The sequence below is a fragment of the Lathyrus oleraceus genome, chromosome 1 (genome assembly GCF_024323335.1).
Source record: "Lathyrus oleraceus cultivar Zhongwan6 chromosome 1, CAAS_Psat_ZW6_1.0, whole genome shotgun sequence".
Taxonomy (NCBI): Eukaryota; Viridiplantae; Streptophyta; class Magnoliopsida; order Fabales; family Fabaceae; genus Lathyrus; species Lathyrus oleraceus.
The window spans coordinates 326,000,626-326,013,957 of record NC_066579.1 but is presented as its reverse complement, the minus strand read 5'-3'; the positions used below and the strand labels follow the sequence as shown (position 1 = coordinate 326,013,957).

Below are 13,332 nucleotides of genomic sequence, written 5' to 3'. Positions count from 1 at the left end.
CCCTGCTATCAATCAAAACGATTTCGAGCTGAAACCCTCATTATTATCAGCCGTCCAACAACATCAATTTGCTGGAAATCCTACGGACGACCCTAATGAACATTTGACCAAGTTTGTGCAGTACGCATACACTGTGAAGGCGAATGGTGTATCCCAAGATGCGATAAGACTACGCATCTTTCCTTTCTCACTAAGAGACAGAGCTTGGGCTTGGTTGAAATCCTTGCCATCCAACTTAGTTACAACATAGGAAGAAGTGAAGAACATTTTCTTATCCTGATATTTTCCGCTGGGCAAAACTGCTATGCTGAAGGCTTAAATCAACGGATTTCGACAAAAAGATGTAAAATCTTTCTACGACGCATGGGAGAGATCCAAAGACATGATGAGGATATGTCCACATCACAGTCTCGAAGACTGGGTGATCATTCACACATTTTACAATGGGCTTCTGTATAACACAAGATTGACAGTAGACGCTGCCGCAGGCGATGCACTTATGGACATGCCATACAACCAAGCTTATCAACTCATTGAAAACATGGCCCAAAACCATTGCCAATGTGGAGGTGAAAGAACTCCAGTAAAAAAGTCCCAAACAAAAAGTGGAATGTACGAAATCAGTAGCCTTGACCATGTCCATGCTAAGGTGGATGCCCTTGTTCAAAAGTTGGACAACTTGACCATACCACCCGCAGCCACCGTGGCTGCCGTGACTCCAAACTGTGAGTTATGTGGAACCCCTAGACACACTGCACCAGAATGTCAAATATTAGCAGGAGTCCCAACCGATCAAGTGAATTATGCACAAGGAAATCCTTATTCGAATACCTACAACCCAGGTTGGAAAAACCATCTTAACTTTTCGTATAAGAATAACACCGCCCTGTATGCACCTGGCCAACCACCCGCTGTTCCACATGGATATCAAAAGCCAACTAATAATGCTCCTAACATGCTTAGGAAGTCAAACCTTGAACTAATGATGGAAAGCTTCATAGCTACCCAAGCTCAGACAAACAAAGACTTCTTGAACCAAAACATGCATACTAGTGAGCAAAGTAGACGCCTTAGCCACCCACAACAAAATGATTGAAACGCAGATTTCACAAGTGGCTCAACAACAAGCATCTACTTCTGCTCCCGCTGGAACATTTCCTGGACAGCCGCAACCTAATCCAAAAGGACATGCAAATGCCGTTATACTGAGGAGTGCAAAAGAAATAGACGGACCCGTAGATCCAAGACTCCAAAATCCTGCCATGTACCAAAAACCAGACAAAACCACAATTGAGGAGGTAAGTGAACCGAAGGAGAAGGAAGATAATACCCGAGAGGCCGAAGAGAAAGAAAAACCTTATGTGCCTCCACCACCTTATAAACCACCCATTCTGTATCCTCAAAGACTCGCAAGTTCTAAAACTACAGGGCAATTTAGGAAATTTGTTGAACTTCTGAAGCAACTAAACATTACAATTCCCTTTACATAAGCCATCCCACAAATGCCCTTATATGCCAAATTTCTTAAGGAGATCCTATCCAATAAGAAAAAGATCGAGGATATCGAAACAGTTACACTTACTGCTGAGTGTAGCGCAATAATCCAAAATAACATGCCTCCCAAACGAAAATACTCAGGTAGTTTCTCCATACCCTGTGTCATTGGAAAATTCGTCATAGACAAAGCTCTATGCGACTTAGGAGCCAGCATTGGTGTAATGCCCTTAACCATCTGTAAAAGGCTCAATATGGGAGAACTAAGACCAACCAAGATGTCTGTTCAATTAGCTGACCGCTCAATCAAATATCCTGTCAGTATACTAGAGAATGTCCTAGTACGTGTAGGACAATTCTACATTCCTACAGACTTCATAATCATGGACATCAAAGAAGATGCCAGTACACCTATTATATTAGGAAGGCCATTCTTAGCTACCGCCGGAGCCATAATAGACGTAAAGAGAGGTAAGCAAACATTCGAAGTTGGAGAGGAAAAGGTTGAATTCATCTTGACACAATTCTTACAAGCGCCATCTATAGACGAAACCTGTTATCTACTTGATGTCATAGACGAGTGCGTAAGAGAGATGGAGATGCAAGAAACCACATACTCTGATATAATGAAAACCTAAATCCCTCCAATCTTTGAAGACGATAAGTGGCATGAACCATACCAAAATGACAGTCGAAGCAAATGCTTAGCACTTACTCCCAACCACATGCCATGCCCAAAGAAACTAGACTTGGAATTAAAAGCACTACCAAAGAACCTAAGATACAAATTCCTAGACACTGAACTCAAAAGACCAGTAATAGTCAACGCTGACTTGGGACAGATGGAAACTAAAAAGTTACTAGATGTCTTAAGAAAATATCAAACTGCGTTAGGATACAACATCCCCGACCTAAAAGGGATAAGTCCTTCTATTTGTATGCATCGCATTATGCTGGAGGAAGATTGTAAAACCTCTAGAGAACACCAGAGAAGGATCAACCCAATCTTAAGTACGGTAGTCAAGGATGAAGTAAAGAAGTTACTAGATGCTAGAATCATATACCTGATCTCCGATAGTCAATGGGTTAGCCCCGTTCATGTAGTACCCAAGAAAGGGGGTGTTGCAGTTGTTAAGAATGAGAAGGGCGAATCAATAGCACAAAGAGTTGTGATCGGAAGTAGAATGTGCATCGATTATAGAAAACTAAACAAAGCTAGTCGGAAGGATCATTTTCCTCTGCCTTTCATTGACCAAATGCTTGAACGATTGGCTAAGCATTCCTACTTCTGCTATCTAGACAGTTATTCAGGATTCTTTCAAATTCCAATCCATCATGACGACCAAGAGAAGACAACCTTCACGTGCCCTTATGGTACATTCTCTTACCGACGAATGCCATTTGGATTATGCAACGCTCCCGTAACATTCCAAAGATGCAGGATGTCAATCTTCGCTGATTTTATTGACGACATTATGGAAGTCTTTATGGACGACTTTTCTCTTTGTGGGCAGAGCTTCGAAGGATGTCTATCAAACCTTGAAATGGTACTTGAAAGATTCGTAAAGGTGAATCTCGTTTTGAACTGGGAGAAATGCCATTTCATGGTCCAACAAGGAATCGTGTTAGGTCACATAGTATCTGATAAAGGAATTGAAGTAGATAAAGCTAAGATTGAAATCATAGAGAATCTTCAACCTCCTAAAACCGTATGAGAAATACGAAGCCTTTTAGGACACGCCGGTTTCTACCGACGTTTCATCAAAGATTTCTCGAAAATTACCAAGCCACTTACGAGTCTATTAACGAAAGTCGCTGATTTTATTTGATGAAAAATGTTTAACAGTGTTCAAGCAATTAAAAACATCTTTAATCATCGCACCTGTCATGCAACCACCTGAATGGAGATTACCTTTCGAAATCATGTGTGATGCGAGTGATTACGCCGTAGGCGCGGTACTAGGACAAAGAAAGGATAAGAAACTTCATGCTATCTACTACGCAAGTAGAACACTAGATCCAGCCCAAATGAACTATGCCACCACTGAAAAGGAACTTTTAGCCATTGTGTTCGCCTTAGACAAATTCCGTTCCTACTTAGTAGGGGAGAAAATTATTATCTATTATGACCACGCCGCTACTAGATATCTGCTAAGTAAGAAGGATGCCAAACCAAGACTCTTAAGATGGATCCTACTCTTACAATAATTTGACTTAGAGGTAAAAGATAAGAAGGGTACTGAAAACGTAGTAGCACACCACTTATCACGAATCGAAGGGAATAAACCTGAACAACTTCCAATCAATGATGATTTCCCTTACGAACGACTTATCGCCCAAATGGAAAGCGACATGTCTAAACAAACAATAAATGATACCGAAATAGAAGAATTCGTGGAAGAAATTCATGCGAATGCAACTCTGCCATGGTATGCTGATTTTGTCAACTATCTAGCTGTTGGATTACTTCCACTGGACCTATCTTACAAACAAAAGAAGAGATTCTTTCATGATCTAAAACAATACTACTGGGATGAACCCCTGCTTTTCAAAAGAGGTACCGACGGTATTTTCCGTCGATGTGTTCCTGAGGATGAAATAGACGACATAATCTCTCATTGCCATTCCGCTCCCTATGGTGGGCACGCAAGTACTTCAAAAACATGTACTAAGATCTTACAATCAGGCCTCTTTTGGCCTACTCTATGGAAAGATATCCATAATGCGGTTATAAATTGCGACCGGTGCCAACGCACTAGTAACCTCTTAAGACGCGATGAAATGCCACAAACAGGAATCTTAGAAGTGGAAGTCTTCGATGTGTGGGGGATTGACTTCATGGGACCATTCCCATCTTCTTTTGGTAATAAGTACATACTCGTTGTTGTCGATTATGTTTCAAAATGGATCGAGGCCTTAGCTTCTCCGACAAATGACACACAAGTAGTGATTAAGTTGTTCAAGAACATCATCTTTCCTAGATTCGGTGTGCCAAAACTAGTCGTTAGTGATGGTGGCTCCCATTTCATATCGAATATCATTGGAAAACTTCTTCTAAAGTATGGAGTCCGACACCGTGTAGAACCACCTTAACACCCACAAACCAGTGGGCAAGTCGAAGTTTCGAATCGAGAGATCAAACAGGTTCTAGAAAAGACTGTCTGAATATCCAGAAAAGACTGGTCATCTAAACTAAACGAAGCTCTGTGGGCCTACAAGACAGCTTACAAAACCCCAATAGGGACCACACCCTTTAAATTAGTCTACGGTAAATCATGTCATCTCCCTGTGGAATTAGAACACAAAGCTTAATGGGAAATTAAGACCCTAAATATAAATTATACTTCCGCAGGTGAGAAACGAATTTTGGACATTCACGAATTGGAAGAACTTCGACTAGACGCCTATGAGAATGCCAGGATATATAGAGAGAACCAAAAAATGGCACGACAAATGTATATCTAGGAAAGAGTTTAATGTCGGCGACATAGTACTACTATTTAATTCGATACTTAAGCTTTTTTCGGAAAAACTTAAATTTAAGTGGTCAGGCCCTTTCGAAATCACAAAAGTCCTTAAAAGCGGTGTGATAGAAATCAAAGGTCAAAATAGTGAACCATTTATGGTAAACGGGCAGCAATTGAAACATTACCATAATATTGACAACTGAGATTATTCAAACAGTCTAAGACTTATAGAGTTGCCTGCTCAACCCCAAAACTAGTACATCGCAACGTTACTGTCGAACTTACGACGTTAAACAAAGTGCTTAGTGGGAGACAACCCGTCTTTTCTTTTATTTGTTATCTTTGTTATTAAGTATTTTCCTTCTTTGACTTTCATCTGTATTTTTGCTCCCTTTCCTTGATTCTATGCAGTAATACTTGTTGCTTCTAGTTACTAACTTAGAAACATTGGATACTGATTAACAGGCGAATTTATAACTAGTTAGTCACTAAATTTATCATGCAACCAGTAGACACAGTTTTCAGAGGCAGAGTTCAGAGAAGGCACTATGATTATTTATCTCAAAAGGATATGGCTTTATCCATATATTATGATGGACCTACAATGGATAGGTTATGTATCCGAGACAACATCTTGTTTATGTTTAACCGGCTAGAATGGGAGAATGTTGCTATTAAGAGAAGGTTTGTCACTTATCGTGAACTCACCCTAGAATTCCTTAGCTCCCTAGTTTACAACCCCGAGCATGGTTACGGACTCAACAAAGGGTTGATTTCCTTTAGGCTGTTTAGTATGGACTTCACTTATAATCGTGGAGACCTTGCTGACCTCCTACGATTTCCTAGTGGCCCATTTGTCTTCACTACCCGCCAGGAGGAATTAATCGATGACATCGACCTAGATTACTTTTGGGGTAGTTTAATTGGAGACTACCACCCTAACCCAAACGATATGCACTCCCAAATGATCCACAACCCTGCTATCCGCTACTTCCATAAAATACAAGCCCACACCCTGTTTGGAAAGGAAGCGAACAACACCATAGTGTCACGAGATGAACTTTTCATCTTACTCTATGTCGACCAAGGTCGACATGTCAATGTTGTGACATTTATGATGGAGAGATTCATTCATCTTGCAAAGAACAATCGCACCCCAATCATAATAGGCGGCCTAGTAACCATGATAGCTGATGCCATTGGACTTAGACGCCCATTTTACGAGCATGTACCGTTTGGACAGATCCGACCCATGGACATTGAATTTTTCTTTGACCGTAGAATCATAGGAAACCTTGGGTTGGATACTTTTGATTACCTAATTAATAACGAAGTTATCCAACTGTTTACCCTACCTAACCATGAAAGAACAAGTGTTCATAACCGAAATAACTGGATTTATGATTTAAATGAACACCCAATTGCGCCACCTTCACCTCCTGAGACACCGCCTATATATGAGTATTTATATGACCCTATCCTTGTTGTTGAATCTGACCTTGGAACCCCTCCAAACAACTATAATATAGATGAACCAGAACTTCCATCCTATGCAGAAAATCTTGTCATACTCCTTACCCGTCTGGATGTTTTCCATACTAACATTACCACTATGAAAGAAGAAATAAAGAGCATGTGCCTTGATGTCTTAGGCCTAATGGATGTCGCCGTCGAACAATTTGATCACTTGAACCAGGTTATAGCTGCATTGGGACAGAACCGTGGCTGATTTCATTGACCGCTGACCTCTCCTACTCACATTAAGCAATGAGGACACTACTATGTTTTGGTGTGGGGAGGGAGCATTTTTATTGCTTTTATTTATTGCTCTTATTTAGAACTTTTATCGTTATTATTTCTTTTAATATTACATTTAACTTTAATGTTTTAATTTAATTTAAATAACATTGCTATTTATTTATGATTCTACAATAAATTCAATTTTCCAGTCATTTTATTATACTGCTGCTGCATTTACTTTAAAAAATTTGTGAACGTGCATGTGACGACAGTCACATGTAGTGTGTCGCCCACCACACAGGCTTGACGCCCGTCAGGGATGCACCACGTCCGTCACACATCATGCAGATGACCGTTACACATTGATGACCGTTGCAGACGACCGTTACACAACCGTTATAGGTGACGACCGTAACCCCCCTGCGACAACCGTCACGGATTCAGAGGGCGCGCCTACAAAAACGGGCGCACTTCCTCTTTTCTTCCTCATCAAATCATCCTACTTTCCCAATCACACCACTCTTTTCTCCATTAACCATTTCTTTACATCCTTTTAAGTGAGAAACGTGTGAGTACCTTATAGCTCACAAAATCCATCTCTCCCACCAACACTTATATTTTCATAAACCACACTAATGGCCCGTCAAGAGAGAGCTGCTCCCGACCTCTCAACTATCGTATTCAGAAATGGATAAGCTGACGAGCGACAGAGAGACAACTACCTCCAATTCTATCAACATTCAGTCCAAGCTACGAGGTATTTTCATAACGAATGTCTGACGGAGTTGGGACTTTCAAATGGCGTGGGTTGGATGCTGACCAACTCCAGCTTGACACAACTCGCACCATATCGTAACCAACTTACGAGGTGCTGACCTTGGAATTCCTGAGTTCTTTCTCCTACATTACCCCTCTTGGTGCAACTTAGTTCACCACCGGAGTCGCCACATTCAGAATGTTCAGTGCCGAGTATTCCTTGAATCAAACACAAATAGCGCGAATGCTTGGCTTCCGACGTGGAGAGGGAGTTCACTACTGTATCCTTGACGGATGGTCAGAAATAACATTTGGAGTGTGGTATAGCCTTACCAACATAAACGCCACAAGTTGGGATATGCTCAACGCAACTTACATCCACAACCCAACTATAAGATATTTCCACCGAGTCCTAGGGCACACGGTGTTCAGAAGAGTCAACAATCACAAGGTAAACGCTAAGGAACTCTTCTTTCTTCATTGTGTGTTCACCCCGATCGCGTTTAATGCCACCCCATTCCTATTGGCCAACATACAGGCTGCATGCATGAGAGGCAGCCAGGCGTTCTATTTTGGAAGAATCATCACCTCCATAGCACTAGGACTGAATCTGGGGGATAGGCTCGCCGACTTGCCAGCCTTGCCAGTCGATTCCCTTGACATCGACTATTGTCGTTCTTCATACCTCAACAAGGCCAGAGACGACGGGAAGTATCATCCAGTGGTTAGAAACAAGATAGTTCGAAGAATCATCATGCCCAACAGGAACCGTACAGATCCACAGAATATGGAAAATTGGATTTTTGATCTGAACGCCCTTGAGGCAAATGAAGGAGATCCTAATAATGGAGCATAAGAAGTCGAGGAGGAACTTGACCGAGAAATTCCACAGCCACCTCATGAGTACGCTGCGGAGACATCTTCCCGTGGCCAGCGATGATCCGCCACCATGGAAGACATATACGCTGAGATGTTGCGACACAACCAGATAATGGAGGAGTCCCAGACATAAATGATGCAAATAATCCAGTAGATACAGAGGGATCACCACGACTATTGAAACTCGCACGACCAGGGGATGGCAGAGCTTTCCAAAGAGATGAATGCCCTAACACATCGCGTTGATTCTATCCAGGAGTACACTTAGCATATGGGGTTGGATCCAACCCAACGAAGAAGAAGTGAGTGTGCACGAGCAAGAGCCAGAGCGGGAAGAGGCCAACGTCGTGACGACGAGTAGTGATATTCGTGTTTGTTCCCTTTTTCTTTATATTGTCGCATTGAGGACAATGCTTTGTTTAAATGTGGGAGGAAATCCTTATCTTTCCTTTACTTGTTTCTATTTTTAGCCATAACAAAAATTTAATTTTTTGTCTTTATTTAATCGTTACCATCGTTCATTCATTTATACCTAATTTGACATAACAAAATTTTTGTTCTTAAGATTAAATGCATACCCTACGAGTATATAGGTTGTCTTACAGAGGTTCTGCTAGGAAACTGAGAAAAATCTAACAAGATTGATACCGTCCCGACACCTTAGATCCCTCACTTTTGCGAGATCAGTTTGAATACCCATTATACCAATACCTTAAGTCTCCGTTCTAGATTAACCCCTAGTAGTTTATACCAGCAGTCAACACCGTCTTAAGCACAAACCATGTGAAAAGCCGATGAGTATAAGTGATTGATGCCTACTGTAGCGGGGTATTCGTTACCATTAGATATATTGACTAAATCCAAGGTAAATCATACAAGTCGAGTCGCCACCACACTTCTATTTATCCAAAGGAATGGTTAGAAAGCGAACAAAAACCTAAAAGTTTTAACAAAAACTAGTAAAAGAGAAACAGAGATCTGGGTAAGGGGGTTGGTTATGTAAAGGGAAGGTGTTAGGCACCCAAAACATCCTAGGTACTCCTAGGGAGCCCTTTTCACATTTGTTGTAAGGTTGTGGTTTTGTGAAAATTTGTTTGTGCAAACATGATTGAAGAGATGAGAAAAGAATATACAAGTTTATTTACATTTTGTGTTTGGATGGATAAACCCATTGCCTATGTACCATCTTAAAAAAGATTAGGATCAAAACCTCGTAGTTCGGGGTAAAAATCTCAAAATGAGTTGGTGAATTGATTGATCCAAAAGCCTTAAGGTCTTTTGTTATCAAAGGGAGAAAACTCAACCTAAAACCACAAATCCACCATGTGAGGATAACTTCAACATGCTAGTGAGGGGTTAACCCTAGAATAAGCATGGAAGACTCATTGTCCATCACTAAGGATATAGGTGAGTATTACATCTACCACAAAGATAACTCAAACCTAATAGCTAAAGGTTATGAAATTTTTTTGATTAGAAAGTGGCCATTGAAACCACAAAAAGACATTTGAATGGGTTATATTTACCAATTAGAAGTATATACAAAATGGTCAAAGTTGACTTAAAGATTCAATTCAAAATAAGTATTGTGAAAAACAAGTTTGAAAATCAAAAGCATAAGGCTTAGGTTTCTAATGTTTGAAAACAAGTGTTAAGTGTTTGCACAAAAGTTTTGGCTTGGGTTAGAGTGGAGAGAAGAAGAAGAAGAAGGGCTAAAGTCCTAAGCATGCAAGAGGTGAGGGATAAAGAAACAAAACAACAATGGAGTTCCTCTCTTGAGATCATATTGATGATCCTAGTAGCTCCCATCCTTTGGAATAAGCAATCACACAAAGCATAAATTCAAGCAATCATCAATCAAAGTGGATTCTTGGAAAGACTCCTCAATGCATCTTGGATATCTCTCTCTTAGAAGCTCATGGTAATGGTTCCCCAAATAAGTTCAAGTTAGAACCCCTAGCACAAGAAAACACACATCAAAAGGTTCTATAATACAATCAAAGAATGGACAAGAGTGAGTTTAGAATATGGTCCTTTCAATGTTCATCTTCAAGCTTAAGCATTCTAAAGGCTCAATGCCTAGTTGCTCTTTGACTTTTTATAGCACTCTAAAGGCCCAATGCCTAGTTGCTCTTTGACTCAAAGTTTGCATAGGGAAAGTCCTAAAGTCTAAGTCCATTTTGTCCATTTTTGAATTTGGTCCATAACAATCAAAACAAAACACAATCACAATAGTATATACACAATTATGTGCTCAAGTGAGCAAAAGGCAAATGGCATTAACATAAACATGTGCTCAAGTGAGCAAAGGAAAAAGCAGATGGGTAATATGTGCAAGAATAGTAAATTGCATAAAAGTAAATTGCAATAAGTAAGTGTTAATTGTTAATGGTTAGTGTTAGTAGTTGGTGAACCAAGTTCCAACAACTTGCCATGCCAAAAAGAAAAAAAAAGATATGATCTTGTATTGGTTTAAGCCTTTTGCATGATTTAGAAAACAACCTATCCTTAATGCAAAGCCATTCACTTGATCAATTGATCAAGATGAATTAGATTTGAATCAAGAAAGATTAAGTCTCCCTAATCAATACTAACTTATCAACCTTCAACTCATTGATCAAAGAGAAAGAAGAAGAAGAAGAAGGAGATGAAGAATGGATAAGGAAAATGGAAAGATAAAAAATGCATAAGATGAAAAAAAATGTACCAATCCATATGTATTGACCAAAGGACATTGAAAGTCAAAGTCAAACAAATAAGAAATCAGAAATGGGATGAAGATTGGAGATCAAACAACAAGCAAAAAATTTTTGGCATTTTTTAATATTAAAATAAACTTGAATTAAAAGTAAAAGAAAGGTCAAACTTCAAAATCACTTCAAATCAACCTTGAGAGGTCCAAGTGATTTATCCCAAGTTCAATAAGGTCAAACTAAGTTTGACAAAAAATTTCAGCATTGTTAAAAGTCAGAAACTATTTTTAATCAATTAAAAATGAATAAAAATAACCTAATTGAACTAAAATCTCAAATAAATCTCAAATCAATTAAAAAATTGATGAGAATATTTTTCATAGATCCATCATCATTCAAATAGGTTAGGAAAATATTTTTGTATTTTTTGAATATCAAAAACTATTTAAAATGAATTAAAAATAACCAGAAAAGAGAAAATTCACAAAAAATATCAAATGATAAAATAAAAAATATTAAAAATCAGAATGAGAAACTAGAAATTATTTGGAGAAGAATGCAATTGGTCCCATATTTTTTGTATTTAAAATGAAGAAGATATGAATTTTTGAAAATAATGGAAATAAAAAAAATAAAAATCAGAAAATAGAAAATAAGAAAAAACAAGGAGCGTTGGATTGGATCTCATTAATTGACGTGGCCAATCCTGAGGTTCAGAAGCGCGCGCTCATGGTAAGTCCAAGTCAATGAGAAACATCTAACATTAAAATAAGTCATAACAATGGAAGGCCACGATTAGATCTGGAAAATGAATCCAACGATCCAGATTCAAACTGGCAATGGGACGGCCACCAGAGCCACCTTCTTCTCTAGTGAGCTTGTGTTTTCCGGCCAAAATAGCAGGCAACCAAAACTTAACCAAAATACACGATCTATACACTGTTGGAAAGTTGGGATGATGTACATCATCACTGTATCACTCAATTCCACTCTAGATCTCTATATTGAGAGAAATCAGAGATGGAAATTCTGTGATGTTCATGAGAACTTGATGGATTTCAAAAATTAAATGCACAGTAATGATGCCTCCATTGAGAGGACTTCAGCCAACACAAAATCCAAGCAAATAGGTCAATAGATGATGAGTTTCGAAGAAAAAACCAGTTGAAGAACAACCTTGGATTCTGGAGATTTGAGCTTGATTCCTTGCTTCCTTTATCAAAACAGAAGATCAATGAACTGAAGGATGAAGGTTTAGAAACTTTAGATCCAAAGATTCAACCAGATGTAGTTGAATTTTAGATCTGAAAAATTTGAAGAAAAGTGAAATAGCTTCTTTGGTGAGAGGTTGGGTTTTGATTTCTGCAGCAATTTAGGTTGATTCCAGGATGAATTTTGAATGGAATGAAGCTTCTATTTATAGAGGAAATGGCAAGGAGAGGGTGATTCAATCCGTGTGCATGAATTTGGACATTCATTGCATGGGCTTGCATGATCATGCACAAGGCCCAAAACCAAAGCCAAATGCAATCTGAAATCATACCAAAGTGAAATGGACGTGTAATCTGAATGGTAATTGCTTGTGCATGGAATTTTGAGGTGTTATGCATAATTGAACCAAAATCTTCTCCTCTTCGAAAATACATTTTCCAAATCCAAACATGATCATGTGAGTAATGGTTGGAAAGGTTTTGATGTAAGGAACAATTGTTATGTTGGGCAAAAATCCATTTGAAGTGTGGAAATTGGTGAAATTTGAGTTTAAAGTGTAAGGTGCAAAACATGTAAAGGCAAAGTTTCTAAATTTGGCCAATGTTCAAGCCCTTCTGTATTGATGACGCAAGCCTCAAATGAAAAAACCTCGAACATCAAAGTTGTAGATCTTTTCAAGACAATCAAGATGGATTTAAATTGTGCATCATTTGGATTTTTGGTGAAAGAGTTATGGGCACTTGAAGTTGGACTTTTTTGCCTTTTAATGCATTTGGCCCAAAAGGACCTATAATGTCTTGCATTATCACATGTATGTCCTTTGAGATTTTGAAATTTTGTCCAATATAACATTTGAAGTAGACATGTTAAGCTTTCCAATGAATTTGATCCCATCTCAAAATCATAAAAAAAATGAATGAGTTATGTCCTTGGGAAGTTGACCCAAAATTAGGGTTTCAGTCAAAATGATCTATAATGTATTGGAATGGGAGATGACCTTACATGCTTCAAATCAATTTTTGATGATCATGAAAGTTGTTAATATTGTCCTTAAGAACATTTTTGCTTTTGGAATCATCTCCATTTGACCA

At 38.9% G+C, this 13,332-nt stretch overlaps 1 non-coding gene across 1 annotated transcript; it reads right to left on the bottom strand.

Annotated features, from left to right (window-relative positions):
- Window positions 1-304: 304 nt before the first annotated feature.
- On the bottom strand, window positions 305-411 carry LOC127116551 (small nucleolar RNA R71). Its single transcript, XR_007801378.1, has one exon. It is a non-coding gene; the product is annotated as a small nucleolar RNA R71 (small nucleolar RNA).
- Between the last annotated feature and the right edge of the window lie 12,921 nt (window positions 412-13,332).